Source organism: Mus caroli, unplaced genomic scaffold, assembly GCF_978045245.1.
Source record: "Mus caroli unplaced genomic scaffold, Mus_caroli_1 scaffold_16, whole genome shotgun sequence".
Taxonomy (NCBI): domain Eukaryota; kingdom Metazoa; phylum Chordata; class Mammalia; order Rodentia; family Muridae; genus Mus; species Mus caroli.
The window spans coordinates 90995135-91022671 of NW_028227271.1; the positions used below are offsets into that span (position 1 = coordinate 90995135).

General features: G+C 39.2%; 1 pseudogene; it reads right to left on the reverse strand.

Annotated features, from left to right (window-relative positions):
- Positions 1-19400: 19400 nt before the first annotated feature.
- LOC110310980 (ribosome biogenesis protein NSA2 homolog) lies at positions 19401-21057 on the reverse strand (annotated as a pseudogene).
- Between the last annotated feature and the right edge of the window lie 6480 nt (positions 21058-27537).

Sequence of the window (27537 nt, forward strand, 5' to 3'; positions counted from 1 at the left end):
AGACCGCTCAACAAGAGGCAATCTATGCCTGGTACAAGAAACCTGGCCAACTCCTCAGGGCTAACAACATCATAGATCTTGGAGGAGAAACTACAACTGCTATTTTACTAAACTAGAACAACATCTAGTTCCATTATAATCACCTGTCCTTATACCCACAGATAAATGTGACCTTTACCTCTCTTCAAGACAACTTCTTTTTGCAACAGATACAGATCATCACAAAAAAACTATGGCCACTTGAAGTTCAGAGTTGCTGAGCCTGGTCCCAATGGATATATCTACAAAGTACCCCCACCCCAAAGGCTCAAGGAACATTACAGAAGAGGGAACAGAATGATGATAAAAGTCAGAAGCTCAGGGAGTTTGCTGGGACACAATAAAAGTCTCCACAACATGGCAACCTAAACATGAACTGAACAAGGAAAATACCAATAGGCAGGCCAACGTGGACAAGGCATCTGCCTTATACAATGAACTACAGGCTGCTAAGGAATATTGAGATTGCTCCATGAAAGAGCACACCAATAGTGTATTCAAAATCAAATGGTCAGCCCTGAAAACATGCAAACAAAGTAACATTATAAAGACTGAGAAAGTTAAATTTAGGAATATATATAAATGTATAAATATGTATAAATATACATATGCATGAGCAACAATTAATGAAAGAAGACCATGAATTGAACATTCAGAATTATACGGGAGGTTTTGGGTAGGAAAGGGAAGATAAAATTACAATATTTATATTATAGTCTCAATTTTTTTTAAAAGTGAGGAAAAGCTACAAGGAGATTCAGAGTATGATCAAACAAAAGATAATAAATCTTAGGAAAGACTTGGATAAAAGATAAGTACCCTTGCATAATGAAAGTCAGAATGTAAGTAAGTATAGCTACTGTAAAATGAAGTAGAGATTTCTCAAAATCTTAATGTAGAACTACTATATGATCCAGTAACCCCACTCCAAGCCTATATTCAAAAGAAATGAAAACGGTGTATTACAGAGCTATCTGCACTCCATATTGCTTGCAGCGTTATTCACAATGGCCAAGATAGCGAGTTCATTTAAATGTATGTATACATAATGAAATATGATGCAACCTTTAAGTGAAGGAAATTCCATCTTCTGTGGCAAGGTGAATGAATCCCCGGAACATTAAGGGAGATGAGCCAGGCACAGCAAGATGAATGCCAAGTGGTCACACCTAGAAAACGTTTAACTAATGAAACAGAGTCACAGGGTGGCCAACAAGGATGGAGAGAAATAAAAGGGAGATATACTGACCAAATGATACAAAATTTCAATTAACTGTGAGGAATTAAATTAAGAAAATATATTAAACAAGCTAGTCCCACAGCTGATGAGAGCTCATTTGGCAAAATGCTTGCCACATAAGCATGACTTGTGTGACTTTGGATACCTGGCCCCATGTTTAAGAAAGGAAGGAAAGAAGGAGGGAGGGAGAGAGGGGAGGGGAGGGGAGGGAGGGAGGGAGGGAGGGAGGAAGGAAGGAAGGAAGGAAGGAAGGAAGGAAGGAAGGAAGGAAGGAAGGAAGGAAGGAAGGAAGGAAGGAAGGAAGGAAGGGAAAAAGGCAAGGCAAGATCCCTTGGCCTTACTACCCAGCAAGTCTAGACAAATCAATGAGAAACCAGTTTAGGGAGTGAGAGACCTTGTCTTAAAAATAAATGATGTGCATCCCTGGTTATTATAATCTCTCTGCCCCCTCTTCTATGATGTTTCCTGAGTCTTGATCATAGGAGCTGCATTGTAGATGGACCAGTAAAGACTGAATACACCAAAATCATTTATTCTCTGCATTTTGACCAGCTGGTAGTCTCTGAAATAGCCTCTTTCTACTTCAAAAAGGAGCTTCTATTGTGAGAGTTAAAGGAATTTTACCACTTTAACAGACTGTCACTAGCAGTTCCATAAATGAGGGAAACTGTTCAGGTTTACCCATGGGTATAAGCACTTAGGAGGATACAGTTATAAATTATAATTATAACAGTTGTATGTTCTCTTCTAGGGTCTATGACCTTCTCATCTATGAGCCCTTGGCTAGGTTTATTGTACAAAGAATAAATTCACTCCTACTGAGTCGGGGATAAGTCTAATTTGATGATGGCTATTCCCACAAGATAAGTGCCAATGTTGCTTCATTGGGGATATTTTGGTGAAGCATTCATTATAGTTCATAGCTATAGAACTATTGATTCTGGTTTTCTTTCCTCCCACAGGTAGCATAGCACCCTCCTAGACTGTAAAAGCTAGTCCTCAGAGAAAGGTCTTCCAGGACAGTTACTGGTCAATTCTTCCACATCTTTATCCAAATTGTGTGTTTTCTTCAGTAATAGGGTCTTACCTTCAAGATCTGAGAAGGCACCAAATGTCCTCTAATCCTAATAGTGTACATACTTTTGTGAATCTTTTGTACTCCCTAATCAATAACTCAAAGGGAGGTCTCTCTTGTGTGGTACTGGGGTTTTTTTTTTAGATAGTTTATGAATTTGAGAAGGAGGACATTACTGCACATGTGCATATATGTGTATGTGTATACATATACATTGATGTAAGTATGTACTTCTCTATGTAATTCTATACAATAAGGTGATTTCCTATAGCTCTTCCAAACATCTTCAGTGTTATTTATCTCTCCTTCTTCCCTCTTCCTCTGTAATGCCCTCTATACCCCTTCTCTCTGGGATGCCAGATGCATGATAATATCTTCTAAAGACGACAAAGAGACAAGGATGCTGCACCAAGAGAATCTCAGAAAGATGGTTCCCTAAACAAAACCAACATAATGATGGCACCAGCCAACTTACCCACATAGATGGGGAAAATCTCACAAGGCCATATAAGCAATGAAAAGCTACAGGCTATCTATGGCTGCTGACAGAAAAAAAACAAAATCTGTTTTCTCCAGAATCAAGCCCTTTGATAGGCCGTACAATACCAAGTGGTTAGCTCTAAACACTTGGACATATTAACAACCCTAAATAGACTGAGTAAGTTAACGCTGTCTCTCCCTCTCTCTCTCCCTCCCCCTCCCCCTCCCCCTCTCCTTCTCTCTCTTTCCTCTCTCTCTCTCTGTGGGTATAGATGGAGAGTAGAAATAGTATAAATACATTATTCATGCGTAAAAATCTTAAAAGTCTTTATAAAGAAGTTAAAGAGAGACTGAGAAAGATACATTGATTGATATTACCTCGGACTTCTAATTACCCCAACACAAATCTGAATGCATATGCACACTAACAAACACATAAACATATTTTAAAAGATAGTGACCATTAAGTCACTAATTTTTTGTAGTATTTTTTAATATCATCTATCTATAACAAAATGGTGAGGTTGTGGTAGGGGAAAGTGACAGAAATTTCATACTACTTGAAAATCACACAATATTCTTTTAGACAAATAAATATGAATTTTATCCTTAGGTAGAACAGTAAAATGGCTAGGATACATATGTCTCAAAGTAAAGTTGTCATATGAGTGTTTAAATGCTCCCAATTATAAAATATTATTGCCAAGAAAACAGACTTTTTTAAGTCACAAACTTGTTTGTTCTCAAGAGCAGTTAAAACCTAGATCACACACAGGTAGAGAAACTATCTTTGTTTTTCTAGAATCACATCACAGTTGTATTTAAAAATAAAAATAGGCAAATGTAACGAACATGCATGTATTGCAAATGCACTCCGGAGGCCGACAAAGCTGCCTGCATGAACTTTATCGCTTTAACCGAGCGTCACCAGCAGTTCCATAAAGAAGGAAAATTGTGCTCTTCCCCTTCCAAGCAAATCTGAGGGGTTAGTACAAGCCCCTTCCCCTTCCTCGCCGGTTTCACATTTGTGATGATTATAATAAGAACATCAGAGGGGTCTGCTTGTGAACCGAATGACAAAAACAATGTGGTGTAGGGAGCATTGCAGGCAAATTTAATACATGCTATCACAAGTCAAGGTCACGCTTGATCTCGGCTCCCAGAGGTGCTAACAGGCAACTTCCAATGGATTCAAATTATGGGCCAGATCATTAAAAGAGCTGACTGATTCACTCATTCTCGCTATTAATAAAGAACTCATCTTGGAGATTTTCCGCACAGCTGTATGGATAACCTGAATTTATGTGGACCTCAGCAGTTCAAAGCCTGAATTCATTTTCTTGAAACAAGCAGAATCCAAAGTTTATTAGCATGGAAAAGAGTTCTCCTTTCATTAGATTATTCTGAAGTGCTGTCCATTACATAATGTGCCACGCATGTGGAATCTTTAGAATAAAAATTGTGACTGCCCCTCAATGGAGGAGTATTTTGAAGATGTGACAGATTTTATAACTATGAAGAAGGAACTACTGCCTGTCTGGATCTCTTAGCCTTTCAAACATGCTCTTTAAATTAAAATTACAGCACACAGAAAACTTCATTACCTGCTTCAGTTGTAGATAATTGTTTCCCCCTTTTGAATATGTGTTCTTTTCAGAGCAAGAAGGCTGGATGGTGAAGCTGAACATGAGGTAAATGGACGGCCCATGCCTTCCTGTTGGATGTCCTGAGGCAATCACCTACCTGCTGTAATAAATTAGACTCAAGGAACAGTGACCTACATTTTAATTATGTTTTAAGTAAAATTTTACTTACATTTTTAATAAATACAAAGGAAGTTAAGTAATTGAAATTTTTTCCTGCCAAATTCCACTTTAAAGATATTAAATTAATCAGTGGCAGTGAAATAGAATCAATGCCATTCAAATTAAATTGCTAAGTTTAAGATAAATGATAAGAGGTAGGCTTCTAAGTCCTCAAATTTGTTTAAATATTGAAAAAATATCTCAAGGATTCATGGGCATTTTTTCATGTTCTTATGCACTTTTAATCCATTTATTAAGCATCTACTCTTCTGGGTATTGACAGGTGTCATTCAGTAGAGAATCAATGGTAATCGCTCTCCATCCTCAAGTAAATAACTTTTTAACAAGTGCAGATTAATATTGAAAAGGACAGAGTCTGGTGGTATCAGCACTTCAGTGAGAACACAAGAAAAGCTTCCATACAAAGACATATGGCTACACAGTCATATCTCAACAAGTAGCCTCAACCAGTAGGCAATAGGTAGAAATACTTCATTAAAAATGAAACATGATGCCATTCAAAACAGAATATCAAATCAATCGATATGCCTGGAGGACGAAGCAAATGACTACAAGACTGGTGAAGTCTTAGAAGAATGAAATTGTAAGAGAACCCACCTCCTCTCTTGCTCCATGTGATGCCTTATAGGCCATTCAGGGATTGCCCCACGGTCTATCTGACACTTTATTTTCCAGATAATTCCAGAAGTTTACATAGAACTAAAGAGATAAACATTTATGCCTGTTTGCTTTTTGCCTGAAATAACCATAACCAAAATAAGTTTTGTCAACAATATAAATCCATAAGGCCAAATTAGAAGAACAAGATAAATGGTAATAGCTGACAAGAAAGATACAACTGGAGACAGAAATGCATGAATTCTACTCCTCGGGTTGGGTATCTGTCTTGCTAAGGCTATTCCTCATGAGTGGCTATTCATCTTCCTGGGTTTCTATCATAAAACACCCATGATTGGGTATCTTAAACAAATGAAAGGCTTTCTCATAATTCTGGAGGCTGTAAGTCAATAATAGAACCATCATTAAGTCTGGTTCAGTGAGACCTCCCTCTTTGGCCTATAGATGTCTGCGTTCTGGCTATGTCCTAGTCAGTGCCAGCTACTCTGACAAAACACCATATACTAGATGAGTTATAAACAATACTTATATCCCAAAGCTCCAGAATTGAGCAGCAGTAGATCCAGGTACCAGCCATACTGAGTTCTATTGTGGACCTCTTTCCTCCCTGCAGACAGTGAATAAACACATCATGCCCTCATATGGTACGGAACACAGTGGGAAGCACACAGTCATGGCTTGTACAGGTAATAATAGGGCCTCTACTTTTATGATTTCACCTAATTCTAGTTACTTACAATGTCCTCACCTCCTAATAACTTCATGTCGCACACAGGATTTCGGCATGAATACTGAGGGGCAGGAGGCACAGCATATACATCAGTCCATAACAGTGTGCACATCCTTGGTGTATCTCATTATTATTATGAGAATTCTCATCATAATGAACTAGGCTCTCACATTTAATTATCACTTTAAGGATCTCCTTAAGAAAGCAGTCACATTCTGGGCCAGAAAGATGACTCAGTAAGCAAAGAACTTTAACCCAAATGACCTAAATTTATTTCCTAGAATTTACATAGGAAGAAGGAGAGAGCTGACTCTTATGAGTTTATGAGTTGTTCTCTAAACTCCATAGACACATGCTTAGCATATTATGCAGGGACACACTAAATAAATAAATAAATAAATAAATAAATAAAATTTGGAATAATTACATTTTGAAATACTGGGAGTTCTGACTTGAACATAAGAATTTGAGGAAACAGTTCAGCCCAAAGCCTAAATAAATAAATAAATAAATAAATAAATAAATAAAAATTTAGGAATAATTACATTTTGAAATACTGGGAGTTCTGACTTGAACATAAGAATTTGAGGGAACAGTTCAGCCCAAAGCCTAAATAAATTAATAAATAAAATTTTTGGAATAATTACATTTTGAAATACTGGGAGATCCTGCCGGATCAGCGCCGGGGTAGCTGGAGCACAGGGTTGCCTGACACCCGCCAGCTACCCACGACCCCCTCCGCAGGATTTTGGGACTGCTGGTGAGTGGAACACAGCTTCTGCTCCAGTCCAATCACGCGGGACCTGAGACTGCTCTGGTTGGGGAGAGAGAAATCCGGACTACATAGGGCCACAAGCCTCTTCCGGTCAGAAAAGCACCAGGGCAGCTGGGGCTCAGGGTCGGCTGACACTCGCCAGCTACCCACAACACCCACCACAAGATCTTAAGACTTCTGGTGAGTGGAACACAGCTTCTGCTCCAATCCAATTGCGCACGGGACCAGAGACTGCATTAGTTAGGGAAGCAGAAAACCGGCCTGAGTAGGACCACAGGCCTCTTCTGGCTGGACCAGCACCGGGGTACCATCAGCTACCCACGACCCCCGCCGCAGGATTTTGAGACTCCTGGTGAGTGGAACACAGCTTCTGCTCCAATCTTTAAACAGTGACAACAATAACAACTAACCCCAGAGATTACCAGATGGCGAAAGGTAAACGTAATAATCTTACTAACAGAAACCAAGACCACTCACCATCATCAGAACCCAGCACCCCCACTTCGCCCAGTCCAGGGCACCCCAACACACCGGAAAAGCTAGACACGGATCTAAAAGCATATCTCCTGATGATGGTAGAGGACTTCAAGAAGGACTTTAATAACACACTTAAAGAAATACAAAGGAACACTGGTACAGGTAGAAGACAGTAAAGAAGAAGCACAAAAATCCCTTAAAGAATTGCAGGAGAACACTGCTAAAGAGTTACAAATCCTTAAAGAAAAACAGGATAACATAATCAAACAGGTAGAAGTCCTTACAGAAAAACAGGAAAACACATCCAAACAGATGATGGAAATGAACAAAACCATACTAGACCTAAAAAGGGAAGTAGACACAATAAAGAAAACCCAAAATGAGGCAACACTGGAGATAGAAACCCTAGGAAAGAAATCTGGAACCATAGATACCAGCATCAGCAACAGAATACAAGAGATGGAAGAGAGAATCTCAGGTGCAGAAGATTCCATACAGAACATCGGCACAACAATCAAGGAAAATGTAAAATGCAAAAAGATCCTAACTCAAAACATCCAAGAAATACAGGACACAATGAGAAGACCAAACCTACGGATAATAGGAGTGGATGAGAATGAAGATTTTCAACTCAAAGGACCAGCAAACATCTTCAACAAAATTATAGAAGAAAACTTCCCAAATCTAAAGAAAGAGATGCCCATGAACATACAAGAAGCCTACAGAACTCCAAATAGACTGGACCAGAAAAGAAATACCTCCCGACACATAATAATCAGAACAACAAATGCTCTAAATAAAGATAGAATACTAAAAGCAGTAAGAGAAAAAGGCCAAGTAACATATAAAGGCAAGCCTATCAGAATTACACCAGATTTTTCACCAGAGACTATGAAAGCCAGAAGATCCTGGACAGATGTTATACAGACACTAAAAGAACACAAATTCCAGCCCAGGCTACTATACCCAGCCAAACTCTCAATTAACATAGATGGAGAAACCAAAGTATTCCACGACAAAATCAAATTCACACATTATCTCTCCACGAATCCAGCCCTTCAAAGGATAATAACAGAAAAAAAACAATACAAGGACAGGAACCACGCCCTAGAAACAACAAGAAGGTAATCCCTCAACAAACCTAAAAGAAGACAGCCACAAGAACAGAATGCCAACTTTAACAACAAAAATAACAGGAAACAACAATTACTTTTCCTTAATATCTCTTAATATCAATGGACTCAACTCCCCGATAAAAAGACATAGACTAACAAACTGGCTACACAAACAAGACCCAACATTTTGCTGCTTACAGGAAACTCATCTCAGAGAAAAAGATAGACACTACCTCAGAATGAAAGGCTGGAAAACAATTTTCCAAGCAAATGGTATGAAGAAACAAGCTGGAGTAGCCATTCTAATATCTGATAAGATTGACTTCCAACCCAAAGTCATTAAAAAAGACAGGGAGGGACACTTCATACTCATCAAAGGTAAAATCCTCCAAGAGGAACTATCAATCCTGAATATCTATGCTCCAAATACAAAGGCAGCCACATTCATTAAAGAAACTTTAGTAAATCTCAAAGCACACATTGCACCTCATACAATAATAGTGGGAGACTTCAACACACCACTTTCACCAATGGACCGATCATGGAAACAGAAACTAAACAGGGACACAGAGAAACTAAGAGAAATTATGAATCAAATGGATCTGGCAGATATCTACAGAACATTCTATCCTAAAACAAAAGGATATACCTTCTTCTCAGCACCTCATGGTACCTTCTCCAAAATTGACCACATAATTGGTCACAAAACAGGCCTCAACAGATACAAAAATATTGAAATTGTCCCATGCATCCTATCAGATCACCATTAATAAGGCTGATCTTCAATAACAAAATAAATAATAGAAAGCCAACCTTCACGTGGAAACTGAACAACACTCTTCTCAATGATACCTTGGTCAAGGAAGGAATAAAGAAAGAAATTAAGGACTTTTTAGAGTTCAATGAAAATGAAGCCACAACATACCCAAACTTATGGGACGCAATGAAAGCATTTCTAAGAGGAAAACTCATAGCTCTGAGTGCCTCCAAAAGGAAACTAGAGAGAGCACACATTAGCAGCTTGACAACACACCTAAAAGCACTAGAACAAAAGGAAGCAAATTCACCCAAGAGGAGTAGACGGCAGGAAATAATCAAACTCAGGGGTGAAATCAACCAAGTGGAAACAAGAAAAACTATTCAAAGAATCAACCAATCAAGGAGCTGGTTCTTTGAGAAAATCAACAAGATAGATAAACCCTTAGCCAGACTCACTAGAGGGCACAGGGAAAGCATCCTAATTAACAAAATCAGAAATGAAAAAGGAGACATAACAACAGATCCTGAAGACATCTAAAACACCATCAGATCCTTCTACCAAAGGCTATACTCAACAAAACTGGAGAACCTGGATGAAATGGAGAAGTTCCTAGACAGATACCAGGTACCAAAGTTGAATCAAGATCAGGTTAATGATCTAAACAGCCCTATATCCCCCAAAGAAATAGAAGCAGTCATTAATAGTCTCCCAACCAAAAAAAGCCCAGGACCAGATGGGTTTAGTGCAGAGTTCTATCAGACCTTCAAAGAAGATCTAATCCCAGTTCTTCACAAACTATTCCACAAAATAGAAACAGAAGGTACTCTACCCAACTCATTCTATGAAGCCACAATTACTCTGATACCTAAACCACAAAAAGACCCAACAAAAATAGAAAACTTCAGACCAATATCCATTATGAATATTGATGCAAAAATCCTCAATAAAGTTCTTGCTAACCGAATCCAAGAACACATCAAAACAATCATCCATCCTGACCAAGTAGGTTTCATCCCAGGGATGCAGGGATGGTTCAATATACGGAAATCCATCAACATAATCCAGTATATAAACAAACTCAAAGACAAAAACCACATGGTCATGTCGTTAGATGAGGAAAAAGCATTTGACAAGATCCAACACCCATTCATGATAAAAGTCTTGGAAAGATCAGGAATTCAAGGCCCATACCTAAACATGATAAAAGCAATCTACAGCAAACCAGTAGCCAACATCAAAGTAAATGGTCAGAAGCTTGAAGCAATCCCTCTAAAATCAGGGACTAGACAAGGCTGTCCACTTTCTTCATACCTATTCAACATTGTACTTGAAGTCCTAGCCAGAGCAATTCGACAACAAAAGGAGATCAAAGGGATACAAATTGGAAAAGATGAAGTCAAAATATTACTTTTTGCAGATGATATGATAGTATATATAAGTGACCCTAAAAATTCCACCAGAGAACTCCTAAGCCTGATAAACAGCTTCGGTGAAGTAGCTGGATATAAAATTAACTCAAACAAATCAATGGCCTTTCTCTACACAAAGAATAAACAGGCTGAGAAAGAAATTAGGGAAACAACACCCTTCTCAATAGTCACAAATAATATAAAATATCTTGGCGTGACTCTAACTAAGGAAGTGAAAGATCTGTATAATAAAAACTTCAAGTCTCTGAAGAAAGAAATTCTAGAAGATCTCAGAAGATGGAAAGATCTCCCATGCTCATGGATTGGCAGGATCAACATTGTAAAAATGGCTATCTTGCCAAAAGCAATCTACAGATTCAATGCAATCCCCATCAAAATTCCAAATCAATTCTTCAACGAATTAGAAAGTGCAATCTGCAAATTCATCTGGAATAACAAAAAACCTAGGATAGCAAAAACTCTTCTCAAGGATAAAAGAACCTCTGGTGGAATCACCATGCCGGACCTAAAGCTCTACTACAGAGCAATTGTGATAAAAACTGCATGTTACTGGTATAGTGACAGACAAATAGACCAATGGAATAGAATTGAAGACCCAGAAATGAACCCACACACCTATGGTGTCTTGATCTTCGACAAGGGAGCTAAAAACATCCAGTGGAAGAAAGACAGCATTTTCAACAAATGGTGCTGGCACAACTGGTTGTTAACATGTAGAAGAATGCGAATCGATCCATTCCTATCTCCTTGTACTAAGGTCAAGTCTAAGTGGATCAAGGAACTTCACATAAAACCAGAGATACTGAAACTTATAGAGGAGAAAGTGGGGAAAAGCCTTGAAGATATGGGCACAGGGGAAAAATTCCTGAATAGAACAGTAATGGCTTGTGCTGTAAGATCGAGAATTGACAAGTGGGACCTCATGAAACTACAAAGCTTCTGTAAGGCTAAAGACACCATCAATAAGACAAAAAAACCACCAACAGATTGGGAAAGGTTCTTCACCTATCCTAAATCAGATAAGGGACTAATATCCAATATATATAAAGAACTCAAGAAGGTGGACTCCAGAAAGTCAAATAACCCCATTAAAAAATGGGGCTCAGAACTGAACAAAGAATTCTCACCTGAGGAATACCGAATGGCAGAGAAACACCTGAAAAAATGTTCAACATCCTTAATCATCAGGGAAATGCAAATCAAAACAACCCTGAGATTCCACCTCACACCAGTCAGAATGGCTAAGATCAAAAATTCAGGTGACAGCAGATGCTGGCGAGGATGTGGAGAAAGAGGAACACTCCTCCATTGTTGGTGGGATTGCAAGCTTATACAACCACTCTGGAAATCAGTCTGGCGTTTCCTCAGATAATTGGACATAGTACTACCGGAGGATCCAGCAATACCTCTCCTGGGCATATATCCAGAAGATGTCCCAACCGGTAAAAAGGACACATGCTCCACTATGTTCATAGCAGCCCTATTTATAATAGCCAGAAGCTGGAAAGAACCCAGATGTCCCTCAACAGAGGAATGGATACAGAAATTATGGTACATTTACACAATGGAGTACTACTCAGCTATTAAAAAGAATGAATTTATGAAATTCCTAGCCAAATGGATGGACCTGGAGGGCATCATCTTGAGTGAAGTAACACAATCACAAAAGAACTCACACAATATGTATTCACTGATAAGTGGATATTAGCCCAAAACTTAGGATACCCAAGATATAAGATACAATTTGCTAAACGCATGAAACTCAAGAAGAATGAAGACCAAAGTGTGGACACTGTGCACCTTCTTAGAATTGGGAACAAAACACCCAGGGAAGGAGTTACAGAGACAAAGTTCGTAGCTGTGATGAAAGGAAGGACCATTTAGAGACTGCCGTATCCAGGGATCCATCCCATAATCAGCCTCTAAACGCTGACACCATTGCATACACTAGCAAGATTTTGCTGAAAGGACCCAAATATAGCTGTCTCTTGTGAGACGATGCCGGGGCCTAGCAAACACAGGAGTGGATGTTCACAGTCAGCTATTGGATGTATCACAGGGCTCCCAATGGAGAAGCTAGAGAAAGTACCCAAGGAGCTAAAGGGATCTGCAAACCTATTGTTGGAACAACATGATGTACTAACCAGAACCCCGGAGCTCTTGTCTCTAGCTGCATATGTATCGAAAGATGGCCTAGTCGGCCATCAATGGAAAGAGAGGCCCATTGGACTTGCAAACTTTATATGCCCCAATATAGGGGAATGCCAGGGCCAAAAGAATGGGAATGGGTGGGTAGGGAAGTGGGGGGCTCTATGGGGGACTTTTGGGATAGCATTGGAAATGTAATTGAGGAAAATATGTAATAAAAATATTAAAAATCAAAAAAAAAAAAAAAGAAATACTGGGAGCTCTGACTTGAACATAAGAATTTGAGGAAACAGTTCAGCCCAAAGCCCTAGGACAAACAAGGCAGGGACTGCCAAGGCCAAGGGTGATGCATATGACCATGAAGCTACAGTTTGTCCAAAGATGTATCTTTTGCCCATTGCAATTAGTCTATAAGTCTTTAATCTGTTAAGAAGCTACAAACAAGGTACTAAAGGAGTGCAAATCAAAGAGCCATGGCACTTTAGTTGCACCCTCTAAGGGAAACAGGGAAGGCCCATTCTCAGCAAGTAAGCTGATGATCAGGCAAATAGCCGAGCAGGCATAACTAAGTGCTGGGAAGGCATTGAGGCAGTGCTGTCTGTTTGAAGTCTTCTCGAACACAGAGAAGGAACTATGAAAGAGCAGCTACACACCATACAAGCTGTATTCAGACAGCTCAGCGTCAGGAGTTCTAGGACAAACTGAGAGAGGGAAACTCGGAAGGAAATTTTCAGACAGAAGATTATTTTTAATTCCAGAATTGAAGACAAATGAGATAATTGCATTTAAGAGATGTGCTAATTTAATAAAGAGGGTATAAATAAGCATATTCACAACCAGACACATGTGGCAACATTTTCAAATCCCAAGGGTAAACATACATTCCTTATAATCTCCAGAAACATGTCTTATAGACATCAAGAGGAACATAGGAACAATAATCAGGTTATGTTAAATTTAAAGATGTCTTATAAAGTACAAGATGCCCAGTTAATACATAAATGGCAGATAAACAATGGATAATACTTTAATATAAGCATTCCCAAATTACATAGTATATGATGTACTTAAGCTTTAAAAAAACAGTCTTTGTTTCTCTGAGATTTAATTCTAACTGGCTAGTCTATGTAATTATTTCTAAATCTGGCAACTTTAATTAGACTTCTCATCTGCAAGATAACACTGAATTTATATTGTCAATCTTCTAAATATGTTGTTTTTTTATGTCTAGCCAAATCGTCATCTGAAAAAGTTAATCCTACAATAAAACCCTACAGAAATTGCTAGAAGATATGTATAGCAAAATAGTTAAGTTGAAACATTGCTAAGTTAAAAATATTCATGAGGAATTAAAACCCCAAAGTTATTAATGAGAGAGGTAGGGAGGAGGCTTGAGAAGGAATGGGAGAGACCCTTTGTTATTGCTGGGGAAGATGTAGGAGATGCTAAACATGAAGATAAAATATGCAAATGCATGCACACGACACTATGTACTCCCATAAAACTATTAAGTAAGTTACAAGGTCCTTCTTCCCACACTTAAATGATGCTAGCCTCCTCGCTCACTGCCCCTCACCCTTGATTACCTGTCTTTCTGGAATGTTGTGCATTCTCTATGTCTGTCAATGCTTTATAACAGTGCAATGCAATCTGTAGTGGGTCAGTCTAATGACCATTAAGTAAAATAGCAGTACTTGGTGACACTCCACACTTCCATTTTCCAGATTCATATCACTGCTCACTAACAGGCACAGGGTACCACACCTAACCCGAGCTGGTGATGGCTAGCATCTAGTAAGTGGTGGATAAATAATTCAAATGAATGACTGGCATAGAACAATGGAATTAATGAACTGCTCTGTCGGGGTATATTGCACAACGGGGTGAGAGAACAAGAGGGAAGCAAAAATGTAAGTGGGTCCAGAACTACGTATTAGAACCCAGAGCTAGAACAGTGCTAAATGTTCACTGTCTGGTAAAGAGACACAAATATAGTCATGGAAATGTAAGCCGACAATGGATAAAAATGTGCCATGCTGGAGTTAACAGTTTAGGCTCCGCTCCGAATGTGGTTAGCAAATAAAATAGTGGATGAGATAAAAGTGTTCAGTGAATATTTATACAATTAGGAGATGAGTGTGGACAGAGACCCTGGAGCTGACAGTCTCTGTCAGCTTAGAAATGAGGAGTGATCAGAAGCCGGAAGCCAGACGTTGGGCACATACCTGTAATCCCAGCACTCGCAAGGTAGGTTCATCATGGGATGAATGTCAATCCCTGTCTCAGAAATAATAATGATAATGATAATAATAACTGGTGCTATGGCATCAAAGAGAGCGAGGTTTCTGGAGAGACAGGTAATCACGATCAGAAGCTGCCTCAAAGTCAAGGGAAATGACCAGAGACACCGAGGTCCCATTAAACTTGTCATTAATGATGGTAAAGTGTTTGTGAATCCTTGCCGTATTGACCCAGATACTCTGCCCTGGCCTTTGCAATTCAATTTATGCCTCGCACCATCAATTCAGTGTGTCTCCTTCCTCCCTTCTTGAATTTGCCTGGACTTGTTGCTTGCACCAAAAACACCTGGGTGCTAGTTCCAAGCTGATGCTTCTAGTTATTCTTATAACACCCAACACACCTGCCTTCGCTGAGTTGCACCCCCCAACACACACAGACACACACACAGACACACAGACACACACACAGACACACTCAATCATTAATCATGACAATGCAGCACAGGCTTGCCCATGGGCCAATTCAATTAAAGTATTTTCTCCTCAATTGAGGTTCTCCCTTCCAAAATGGCTCTAGCTTGTCTCAGGTTGACATATAGCTGGCAGAGAAGTCAGAAATCTTTTTTTTTTTTTTCATTTTAAGCTAGATGAAGAGAGGCACTAGAGGTGGAAGTGCAAACAAGTTTATGAACAAGCATAGCAACTTAGGAGAGATTACGGTTAATGATCTTTGGGGGTTTTATTTGGTTTATTCGGTTTGGCTTTGTGTACAACAGGAGCCAAAGAAGAAAGGGGCTCTCTCCAAGAAAACAGGGTCAAGGGATGAGCTAGAGGTGGTGTTCTCAAAGGTCACTACTGACACTGTAGGCCACATGAGTCTCGGTTGCAAGAATCTGTCCTAAACAGTGGCAGAATACTTACCAGCGTGCCATGGCCCCTACACACATGCAACCTCCCACCCCCAGTTTTAGGTACAGAAAATATCGTAGGACATTAGTAAATGGTGCCTCATGATAAAATTACTGCCATTTGGGAAACATTGCTTTATGGAAATGAAGATAGTGAGAGATAGCCAAGAATGTTACAAATGGCAGAGAGACACAGTTAGATCCCTGATAATCAATCTTAAATAGTTGGAAAATGTATTCACCATGGACAAGACCCACACCTGACATCCTCTGCTCTTTCCATGGTCCATGAAAACACTCCTTCTAAATTTTTATCCTCTCCACTCAGGAAAATGATTTCTAAGACAGAAACCTACAGCAAATGCTTGGGATAAAATTAAATCTTCTCCAAAACTAAAGTGTCATTCTTACTGTTTAACCCTTTCCCTCTGCTCTGCCTGTCACTTCGCAGAGTCTTTGTTCTCTGGGTGTGGTAAAGAACCCGGCTTGTGTATCCTAGGTTCCTCATTAGAAAGACTTTCTCTCCTCAATCTCAAAATCCCTCCAAGCCCAGTCCAGACTAGTATAATCCAGTGTGATTTGTCAGTGGTATAACCGACTTCAGTGCCTCATCTAACAGTGTGCATACAAGATGACAGTTCTGAATATTAAACACAAGAAAAGAAAGTCTCACACACACACACCACTGAAAGTTGTTCATTCATTCACAAAGCCACTTTACTTACTGAAATTACTCACCTACCCATTCATGTAAGGGAGCCATCAGGAAACAACTTGACTGGGGAATATGTAAATTAAGTGGCAGGGCAGAGGTAGGCACATGACACTGAGGAGAGGTATTCAGTATGCAAATTCCCTAGTCTGGATATACAACCATTTACATCTCCTGTCTCAGAAGACGTTGTACAACCATAAAAGCAACTGACTCTCTCCTCTGTTCTGATTTTGAAAGCCTGGGTGACAGAAGGATGGGAGTGGGTTCCCGGCAGAATTACAGAGCTCAATAGTATAACTGTCAAAATCTCTTTTAAAAGGAAGCCAGGCTATCTGCATTATCTGTGTTGGGGAAAGTCTTTTCTTCTATGATGGTGTCTATTCTCAGAATTGGCATTTAACAAATATGTTAATTAAAGCTTTAGAGTACATTGCTATAATGTTTGGCATGCATTTTGTGACAAGTCCTATTGTGGTTTTATGTCAATATTATTCTCTAGCAGATCACATTGTTTCTCATTCAGGCAAATCAGATCTTGAATCTGGGCAAGGTATCTATAAGAAAAAAAAAAACAAATAAACAAAGGGGAAAAAAAACAGGACTTTCTCCTGCTTGCTTTACTAAAAGAGTAAGTCTTATTTTATTTAAATCAAGTGTGATCTCTCCTAGAGTACCATTTACTGAAAGAAACAAGAAAAATAAGAAGGAAGAAGGAAATTTAAAAGAAGAATAGAAAATGGAGGGAATCTATACTTGGCTCATTATCCTGGGGGAAGGGGTGGAATTCTAAATACATTCACAGCTCCTAATAACACCCCTTCTACTCAAGGGGCAATTTCCACTTGTTCAGTGTATTTATGCATTTTCAGCTAACATCCCACAAGCTACTGCAACCGGAGATTATGGCAAATTAAGGCCTTTCTCCTTCCTTCTTAATTTGCTTCCGTATTCCACGTACAAAGAACCTGCTTGAATTGAGAGATTTGACCTAAATTCCACTTTATCAAGAAGGTTGCCTGCAGTTTACAATGTGAAAATCGAGGGGGTGGGGGGATGGACATCGATTTTCCAAAGTTCAAGTCTAGGAAACATTAGCATAAGCACTTTGATGATCATGACAGTAAATCTAGAGAATTAATCTCGAAAGCAATCACAGTTCAGCTCCTCTACATCTTTATAGATCAGAATGACCTATTTTAATTAATTATTCCAGATACAAAGAGACAGCTGCTTTGCATAGAAAGTTAGAGCTGTTACCTGTTTACAGGGCTTTTACATTGAGTAAATTGTTTTCTTTTCTTTCCTTTTTCTTTTTTTTAAAAGATTTACTTATTATTATATATAAGTACACTGTAGCTGTCTTCAGACACACCAGAAAATGGCGTCAGATCTCATTACGGATGGTTGTGAGCCACCATGTGGCTGCTGGGATTTGAACTCAAGACCTTCAGGAGAGTAGTCAGTGCTCTCCTGAAGCACTGAGCCATCTCACCAGCCCCCAAGTAAATTGTTTTCAAAAACTGAGTTCCTATGTTTTTCTTCTATTTATTTATTTTCAGGGATCTTTGAGTGGAAAGAAGTTATGTGGGCAGATACCACAGCAACTTCAATTATAGTCACATACAGAGTTTGAATTCTACGCTATTGTTTATGAACCACTTGATATTGGACAATTGATTTAACCTACTGCTTGCTTCTTTTGTCTATAAAATATAAACATTATATTCATAAAAATCTATATAGAACTACTACAAATTGTATACCTAATATTGTTGTTATACATCTATGGTTATTTACCCTAAAGCTTAAGAACCTACATATATTTCCCAAATTAAAAGGCAAAGACATCATATCACAGGAACTCTACATTGTCCCTGTAAAATGACTTATTTCATATTGGTTATCTGCCTCACTCTTTTGTGTTATTGAGTTCATGGGTATGCATTAAATGAAACAAGTAAAACAATAAGGATTAATTACTGATACTTATTGATCAGCATGAGACTCTCTCTTCAATATATGCAGATATCTTATTTAAAAACCACAAGAAATATATGACAAGAAATTATTATACTTCAGCTTTAGAAATAAGAAAATTGAAGCACTTGGTCTGGAGATTTGCCTCACAAAGTAAAAGTTCCTACAGCTCTTCCAGGGGACCAGAGTTTGGTTCAAAGAACCCACATTGAGCACCTCATAATTGCCTGTAACTCCAGCTTCAGGGGACCTGAGACCCTATTCTGGGCTCTAAGGGCAGTCACACTACATGCAAATGGGTGTGCATGCACATAGATGCACATGCTAACCATAGTTAAAAATAAGAAAGTACCCAAGGAGCTAAAGGGGTCTGCAACCCTATAGGTGGAACAACAATATGAACTAACCAGTACACCCCGGAGCTCGTGTCTCTAGCTGCATATGTATCAAAAGATGGCCTAGTCGGCCATCACTGGAAAGAGAGGTCCATCGGTTTTGCAAACTTTATATGCCTCAGTACAGGGGAACGCCAGGGCCAAGAAGTGGGAGTGGGGGGAGGAGAGAGGGGGGAAGGGGATGGGGAGACTTTTGGGATAGCATTGGAAATGTAAATGAGGAAAATACCTAATTAGAAAAATGGAAAAAGAAAGAAAACAAGAATGAATCTTTTTTTTTTTTAACTGTCAAACTGAGCAGTTTTATTTTCCTTTACAACTTAGTAAATACTTGATGACTGCACATGGGGCAAGGCTGCTCGGTGGTTCAGAAAGACCCCAGTGACGGTGTTTTCCTGACAGGGTGTGGTCTTCAGTAGTGAGTGGAATGACGTGTATGAGTGACGTCACTGTCAGACCAGCAAGACCGCATTTATGCAGCGGTCGTTCTCAGGATTGTTGGTAACTTGAACGTACTTTCCCCAAATAACCTTGCCTCCTTATGTCACAAGGCCCAAATCGCTCACATTCACTTCAATAACTGTACCTTTGGTGATCACCTGCTACGCTCTCCAGTCGAGGCAACTGGACAAGCCGAGAGGTTTAAAAGTCACTCATGAGGCAAAAGAGTTTCAAGGAAGCTCTCCTCCTGGAGTCTAGCATTCCCTACCCATACAGTAATTTTTCATTCCTGCGTTCCATTCCCGTGTTAGTCTAGTGTATGGATCCACGTGCCCTCTTTCAATATTTTTCTATCATAAGTGCCTTTTAAGATTGAATTCTGACATAGCTATAGCCATCTGCCAGTGTTCCAACAGTCCTAGATCGTCCTTAGCAAGACCTTGGGCTTGGAATTCAGTACTGCCCCTGGTATTACACTATCACTTAGAATAAAAGTTAGGTCACTGCCCTTCACAGGAATTTACAATGGTTTAGGAAGTAGATTGGGCTGTGGTTTTAGAGTTTTGCATTATTCATGAGATGGTTAGCTAGAACGGAACTCCCTAGTTAGAACCATGACTTGGATGTGAAAGCCCTTGCCCTAGGAGTGAAAAGTTCTCACACCTGGCTTCTAAAACTATAGCTGACCTTAGATATAGCTGACTTTGTCTCAATTGTTTTATTGCCCAGTTCCTTCCGATCTTTGCGTTTTCATTCCTCTGTTCTATGTAAGAATCATTAAGCATCCGGTTACCTCATTTGTACCTTGTGGGTGTGTCACCCAACTTCTTTATTGTCTTCTGTATAAAAAGTCTGATGCTCGATTCGAACATTACACTCAGATTCCACATGAACTCTCCTGTGTGTGTCTGTTTGTCACTCATTCATCCACGCTTTGCCCACCCGCGTCAAGAGACCCGTTCCACACAGACACAGGGACCCAGAGGGTCTGCGGCAATCACCCCCAGGGTTGTATATAATGGGGATGATGGATTCTTTTTCACACCTAGAATAGGCAGGCAAAAGGTAGCTTTCAGCTCAGGGTGTGTGACATGGGCTTTTTTGAAACGTTGACCCATAGGCCTAATGAATCTTTCATATTTAGGTGGTTTTCTTGTAAAGCCATCACCAACAAAGCAGACTTTAGTAACCATTCTCTTCCATGCCTTCTTTTTCCTTTTTCCTGTTCGAATAACTTTCAATACTTCTGTTTCTCCTTGGCCACAAACTTTGGGTAGAGGGACCTCCCATTTTCCCGCCTTTTCTTTCCGTGTCTGCTTAATCGTGTTAGAAAGTACTTTTACTCTTGACTGCCCCTCTCTGTCCAGCAGATAGGCGGGGATGCTCCCTGTGGAATCTTCCCATCATCCTTCTGCTTGGTGTTTCTCTTCTCATGCATCTTAATAGTCTTTTTCATTTGTATTTTCTCGACATGGCGCTGGTTATGGTAGAGCTTAGCCTTCAGGCCAATCTTTTTTTCTTTCTTTCTTTCTTTTTTTTTTTTTTTTTTTTTGCCTTCTTTGAACATTCATGGGCCTCCAGTCCTTTTTTCTTTCTCTTTTTCTCATGGTAGTCCAAACGATATCCATATCGTTTATGGTGCAATTCAATATATTCATTTTGTGGCATGATGACAGCCGCGGAGCACCACTCTGCGACCTCCCGGGTCTCAAAAAAACCTCTTAATTTCTGGATGTCACTGGTCCACGAGCCTGCCTCGTTCAGCCCGGGACAGGAAAGGGTAGTCCTTTAAGCAAGAATGAATCTTAAGAAAACACTATAAAAAACACAATGCATTTCAGACATAAACCTCAAGGACCCAAGCTGGATCTTTATCCTGATTCCCACAGAGAAGTGTCGCTCTCACCCCTCAACAAAGGAACTTTTCTTCACAACAGACAGAAATGGTTATTTTAACAACTGATCAAAATACAGAGACTAAGTAGTCATGTGGTGCCCAACTGTGGAGAGCCGTGCCACGAGCAATCGCGAGCCGCGAGCAATCGCCATTATAAGATGGCACTGGCCTCCGCTGTGCCTAACTAGTAAACAAGCCTTGTACGCAGGTGCGAGAGTGAACTCACTCCTAGTCACTGCCCATCTCGGGGCGTAGTAGTGGGGTCACAGGCGAGCAACAAATCAGGAGCTGACACGCCATATCAGGTGCTGAAACGCCATGGCTGAGGGCTATATAAGCAACTCCATTTTCTGGGGTCGGGGTCTCCCCTCTTGAAGAAGCAATAAAGCTTTTGCTGCAGAAGATTCTGGTTGTCCCGAGTGTGTTCTTGCCGGCGGGGACAAAAGCTCGGGATACCCAACCACAACTAAACTACCTACAGCACAACTCCTGATCTAAGGTTCAAGGAACAGCAGACAAATGGAGCCAGAGGGATTGTAAAAGCCAGAGGAACAGAATGTCTGCTGTGAAATTATGTCTTCTACTAATGTCAGTGGAGCTACTATTATGAAGTTTCAAAAACATGTGCCTAAACAAGACATGAAAAAAGATGACACCGATAAATTGGTTAATATGAAAGGGAGAAATCTACTTGGCTTTCTTAACCTTTGACAAAGAACTATAGGCAATAAATAACTGCTAGGAGCAGGAGAAATAGTCTCCCTCTGGTAAGTGTACAGCTGCTAACTGGTTACCCAATATCATGGCTGTCTCCGAAGTTATATACATAAAAGTAATGTTATAAATAACATTATACTGACTTAACAGGTTGTAAATATGAATATATGCACACAGAAAGAAAGACAAAGGAGAGGAGGGAAGGAGGGAGAGAGGGGGGAGAGAGAGAGAGAGTGAGTTTAAAGAAAAAAGAAACTAGATGACATGAATTTGAGAATGTGAGGCAAGTACACAAGAGGGGTTGGAGGGAGGAAAGAAAAAGGCAGAGAATGATGTAATTGCATTTTATACTCAAAAGTATTCCTTTAAAAGTTGTTAAAGAACACTGAGGTACAACTGAGTATAAGGCTCTCAGCTGAAGGTCATTTCCCATTAGTCCAGATGAGACTTCATCCTATGTTTTTAATTCACTGGCTTAGTATGTTCTCGAGACATAAGGAGCTTGTTGGTAATCATATGCACAAATGAAAGAATGATAACAGACAGAAACTGGGTCAAAAGAATGATGAAGCGTCATTAACTTCTTTAAATCTAAGGAAAGCTAGATAAAGAATGACTTTCATGGCTCTTGTAGCCATTAGTTTTCATGGGCTTTCAAACCAAATCTTGATATCAGTTAATGATGCTGTTTTCTTCTTTTATGATGTCTCCATTTTGCATATTAATTCACTTTGATGGCTGTATATGAAGACCTACCAATCAGAAAATATTTTTCCAAACTCCCAGCACCAGAAACAGTTAAAAAGACATTACCAAACCAATAGAATTCAATATCTACATAAGGATTGTCATTAATAATTTCCCTAAGACTTTTTAAAAACATATTAGAAACTAAAATCATTATCAAGTCACAGAACAGGGTATAAAGAATCTATGAAAGTCTAAGAGTACAGCTTTTCCAGCAGTTTCAGCCATCATTAGCCAAACTGTCTTCATACTTTCAAAACCTAAACCATGTCTAATAGTATCCTCACTAATAGCGGATAGACATTAGAGTAAATCCATTTTTTAAGGGATCATTGAATGCCTTAGCTAGTTAAACCGGAAGCCTATGGTAATCAGAGAGAGGCGCTTCTTGCCTTCTCCTATGGTTTCTTCATTAGCAAAGGTAATAACGACTATAGTTAGTTCATAACTAGTACATTGTTAAGACGATCCCTGGGGTGCCCTTATACACTCTATTTAATTTTGGCTTCCGGTTCGGTCAGTTTATTTTGTGAGCCAATTGCCTCCCTGCCATTCCCAGCTCTCCAGAGTTTGCCTAACTTATGGAAATCAAGCTGTTTTCTTTCTGCTTCATGCATCACTGCTAACAACAGCCAAATAGCCAAACATAGAATTCAGTCTTCAGTGCTTAGACTATGCAAGTATCTGAAAGGGTACAGCTTCATTTTCAAAGTCACAATTCAGCCTCTTACTTTAGAAAAATGTAAGACCTAGATTTAAAGTTTGATGTGTAGGTGTTTGCAAATACATATGTGTGTGTGTGTGTGTGTGTATTATGTGTGCATGCATAGATGTACATGTATGTATATTTTATGTGTGTGTGTGTATGTGTGCTTGTGTTTGTGTATGTGTATAGATATGAAAACTGGAAAGAGGAACATGAGACTAGAGGAGGAGCTCCTAAGAAAGGTGAGAAGAGAGAGAGAGAGAGAGAGAGAGAGAGAGAGAGAGAGAGAGAGAGAGAGAGAGAGTAATGGAATACCTGTAAAAGAAAACAAACAGAGGTACTAACTGGGAGTAGAAAGAGTCAGACAGGCATGTGCAACAGGATGTTAGTATGTGGAAGGGGAAAAACGGATAGCCAATATAGTAACACATAAGTATGAAAATGTCATAGTGAAATCCATCACTTTATATACTGGCTTAGCTTTTTAATATTTTTCTTTATTTTTGAAGATTTCACACATGCACACAACGAACTATACTCGTATCTACTCATCATTTGTTCCTGCCAACCCCTCCCACATTTCCTTCACCATGCACATCCCCTCCCAACCTAATGTCTGTTAATTTTATGACCCATAAGTCCAAGCAGAGCTGTACATGGATGTGGAACCATTATGGGAACATGAAAAAGTTCCCAGTGCCCACATTCTCAAAAAAGGATTCTTTTCCCTTCCACAATCAAGTGTCCACTGCCTGTGGCTCCTTAGTAAGGGATGGACCCTGAAGATCATCTGTCTATTTTATAGTGAAATTTTGCCTAGAGTCTTCTTGTGTAGATCTTGTGCAGGGGACCACAGCTGCTATGAATTTGTGAGTACACTAGCCATATCATGTGCACATTACAGTTCTATGCCATGTCTCCCAACTCTCATGTTCTTTCTGCCTCCTCTTCTAGGATGTTTCCTGAGCTTTAGTGAGGATTGGGTTTATACAGAAGTCCTACTTATGGCTGAGCACCATTGGCTGTTGTCTACCATGAAGAGAAGATCTTGTTCAAAGTCTGAAAATAATCCATGTCTATGGGTATCAGAATAAATATTTAGAAGGAAACTTGGTAGCATGACCATTTAGTTAAATAACAACAGCAGGTACTACCTTAGAGCCATGGCCTCCTAACCCATGAGCTTTTTAACCATGATTACACAACCAGTCATCAAATTTCCTCCTGTGGAACAGCCCTCAAATACAAACAGAAAGCAATTTGTCACCCAACAACTGTCATGTCACCTGTAGGTACGGTACATCTTATCTGGCAGATGTCTTGTTTTGTTTTCCTATTTCTTTTTTCTTTTTGAAATTATAATTGCAACATTTCCCACTTCCCTTCCCTCCCTCCAAATCTTCCTATATACCCCTCCTCACTCTCCTTCAAAGTGTTACCCTATCAATATCAAGTTGGCTGATTTTGTTGCTTTGCTCCTAAAAAATTATTGCTAAGTCATTTTTTGATTCAGCTCTCAAAATAATCATTTTACTTCAGCGTCTTACAATGTCTTCTCTGTACTGGATATCATCCCACATAGCACCTCTATTACTTTTTTATACAGAGTAGGTACCTAAAATGCTCATTCCTAAAGAGAAGTCAAGTTCACATGTGACTTAAAGCACTTGCAAACACATGGACTCTTAGAAATCTACATAGAAGTCTAACATTTTAATGCTCACATTTGTCCCTGACAACCAGCAACACCAGTCTTGTTCATATGGTTCCTAGAGCACCAGATATTAGTTCAGACTCCTATTGAATTAGTTTCTAGACTAGACAAAACAGATTATAGTAATGCAATTTCTCCAGTAATTCCTTCCACATGACAATTTTTCATCTCTCTCTCTGAATCTTTCGTGTATATGTTTTTAAATTATATGGCTATTAAAAAAAAGAAATGGAAAGAAGAGATAAATCTTCTGAATAATTAAAGAATAAAATGGAGGGTTATTTTAATGCCTGAATGGTCAAATTAGTTGTGTACATCGATTTATTGTATTGATAACCACTACAAACACTGCTTTATTTCTGCCCAGGGAACGAATAATGGAAAATAAAATATTCTAATTCCTCTCTTTACACAATTGATGTCAAGGTTTTGGAACAAGTCTCCTGCTTAAAACTTTTGAGTGATTTTGGAAATGGTTCTATAAAGTTAGAGAGCAATCAAAACCCCTAGCTAGTGTTCTTTCACGTTTCTGCTGCTGAAACAAATATAAATATAAATGTTACCAGGGCATTTACTTTCATCGAGCAAGCTTTCTAATGTTACTCTGTCCCATCCCTCTCCCCATCCTTAGAAAATCTGGTGACTTCAAACTTTGCCAAGGAGACTCTGGAAGCCACAGGCTCCAACTTGTTTTCCCGATTTAATTTCGTCTGTCCTGATTCTATTAGAGTGACATAAATTATAGCAAAAACTTAATAAAGTGGACAGCTAAGTAGATTTTCTACCCTCTTCAGAATGAATATGATTAAACAGATAAGATGCAGATTTGAAAAATAATTTAACCTATAAGGAAAATCAGAAATCAAAACCACCCCAGTCCCACAATTAAGGGAAATGGTCTTAAGATGAAAATAAAGGATAGAACAGTCGTGACCTTTTTTTTTTTTTTTTTTTTTTTTTATTCCCTCAAACAGTAATTACCATTTGGGATGATTTTCTGTCAAGGCCATCTTTGTCAAGTAACAGAACCAGACGCATTTCTGAAAAGCACAAAGCAGGAAGCAGATTGTGCCTGTCCCCAGCCTCTAGGGAAGAAAGACTTTCCACAGTAGCTTCTCAGTTTTAAAATGGCCAGTTGCTTTTTTTGTTATCATTTCTTATATCGTCATACAGATTAATACAATGTAATAAAACAAGCAAAATATGTATTCAGCACCCCATGGTCTGACAGAGTTTCAACTGTGTCAAGACCATAGTTCTTTTTCAGACAAGTATAGGGGCAGACTGAAAACATGGTAAACAAGAAAAATAAAGGGAAAAATACAATATAAAATATATTGTTCATAAGAGATTTCTTGGTCCTTTTTTTAAAAAATCTTTTATAATTTTTTGTCTGTCAAATGAGCAGATTCCTACATTTCTTGAAGACATCAAATATTCAGTACATTGTTGATGACTATAAATATTAGACTAGTATTTGATATAGTGAAATGGAATCTGGATTTACCTCTGTGAAACAGACCTGGCACAAATTAATTATTCTGAATCACTCCCTTTCATGTCTTTTCCTTAAGAAAAGAATCGTTTTCATTCCTTTATGCACTGGTGCTTTGCTTACTATACCTAGGGTTAGCACAGGATTCAAATTAAAATATTGTAGGTTCAGGAAATAAATTAACCCATTATGAGTATAGCTATCTACAAATAAGCCACTACCATGGTCTATGTTTTTATATCTTCATCATGTAGAAGAAAACAATGAACCCCCTTTTAGAAAAAAAAAAGTGCAAATTCTGAAACACATGGTTTTAAAGGGTAAGGAAAAAACTTGAAGAACATTGGCCAGTTGGGAAAGAACAGGTATGTAGATGTATAGGTTTTTTTCACTGAAGCCACATGATCCCCAAAGTTCTTTTTTTAATTGGTTATTTTATTTACTTACATTTCAAATGTTGTCCCCCTTTCCTGTTTCCCCTCTTCAAACCATTTAATCCCTCCTTCTTCCCCCTGCTTCTATGAGGGTGCTCCCCGATCCACCCACTCCCATCTCACCTCCCTAGCATTCCTCTACACTGGGTCATTGAGCCTCCACAGGACCAAGGGTCTCCTTTCCCATTCATGCCAGATAATACAATCCTCTGCTACAAATGCGGCTGGAGCCATGGGTCCCTTCATGTGTACTCCTTGGTTGGTGCTTTAGTCCCTGGGAGCTCTGGGGGATCTGGTTAGCTGATAATGTTGTTCTTCCTATCAGGTTGCAACCTCCACTGGGGTCCCCATACTCAGTCTGATGGTTGGCTGCAAGCATCTGCATCTGTATTGGTTAGACTCTGACACAGCCTCTCAGGGGACAGCTATAATAACTAG